The sequence below is a fragment of the Dendroctonus ponderosae genome, unplaced genomic scaffold (assembly GCF_020466585.1).
Source record: "Dendroctonus ponderosae isolate FM_Combo_2020 unplaced genomic scaffold, Dpon_F_20191213v2 Dpon_F_20191213_7, whole genome shotgun sequence".
Taxonomy (NCBI): domain Eukaryota; kingdom Metazoa; phylum Arthropoda; class Insecta; order Coleoptera; family Curculionidae; genus Dendroctonus; species Dendroctonus ponderosae.
The window spans coordinates 2,286,338-2,287,380 of NW_026018916.1; the positions used below are offsets into that span (position 1 = coordinate 2,286,338).

Here is a 1,043-nt window from a genome sequence, read left to right on the forward strand (position 1 = left end):
TTTCATTGGAGCGTACGATTGATAATTCAGATACCTACCAGACCATACCTCCTTTGTGTACCAATTTGTTTTGATTTCCCCGTTGTTATCATAATCAATTGTTAGGTCTAGAAAGTTTATTGAATTGCCTTTATCTTCTTCCAGAGTAAACTTTAGGGTGTCATGAACGGCATTAAACTTGTCTAGGGTATATTGAATTTTGTCTTTTGGCAGGCACATTATGCAGTCATCACATATCGTTAAAAAATTCACACTTATAGTTTAATTTAGTTATTATTTGTTCTTCCAAATTTTCCATTACCAAATTTGCAATTGTTGCTGTTATGGGAGAACCCATTGCTACTCCATATATCTGTTAATAGAACTTGTTTTCGTACTGGAAATATGTTTAATTTAAACACAGCTCTACCGCCTCAATAAATTATTTTTCGGGTAATTTTGTATGGTCTTTTATCTCTGCCCGTTTATTTTTTATACAGCTATTTATATGTTTTTATATCACTTATTAAGCCTAGCATTTTCGTTTTGTATTCAATTTTTAACATAATTACAGTTTTGTTACATTTATCTGCTGTTAGTATGCAAATGTTTGTGTTTTCATACATAAATGTTTTTGTTTCATTTATCAGTTCATTAACATGACATGCCATATTTTTATTTGCGTTTTGTTTCACAAAATTTAAACCTAGGATTGACAAGTTAGACACGCCTAATGTAATTTACAAAATAGACTGTTTGAATTGTGATAACACATACATAGGTCAAACAGGACAATATCTAAAGAAAATAATATACGAACATAAGTATAGCCTAAGAAAACATAACGAAAGTGGTACAGCATTAGCACAGCATGCACAACAGAGGTTGCAAAATTTTGATTTTGATAACACACAAATACTGATTAACGAGAGTAATTATAATAAGAGAAGAGTCCATGAAATGATACAGATTAAAAAACATAACAATGCTATGAATTTCAGATCGGATACCGACAATCTTAGCTCAGTATATCATACATTAATTAAATGAAATAAACATAAAAT

The 1,043-nt window shown here is 30.0% G+C and overlaps 1 protein-coding gene across 1 annotated transcript in view; it reads right to left on the reverse strand.

Moving 5' to 3' along the window:
• LOC109539204 (xaa-Pro dipeptidase) overlaps positions 1 to 1,043 on the reverse strand; it is a 5,400-nt gene that overhangs the window by 2,715 nt on the left and 1,642 nt on the right. The gene's annotated exons all lie outside the window — the stretch shown is intronic.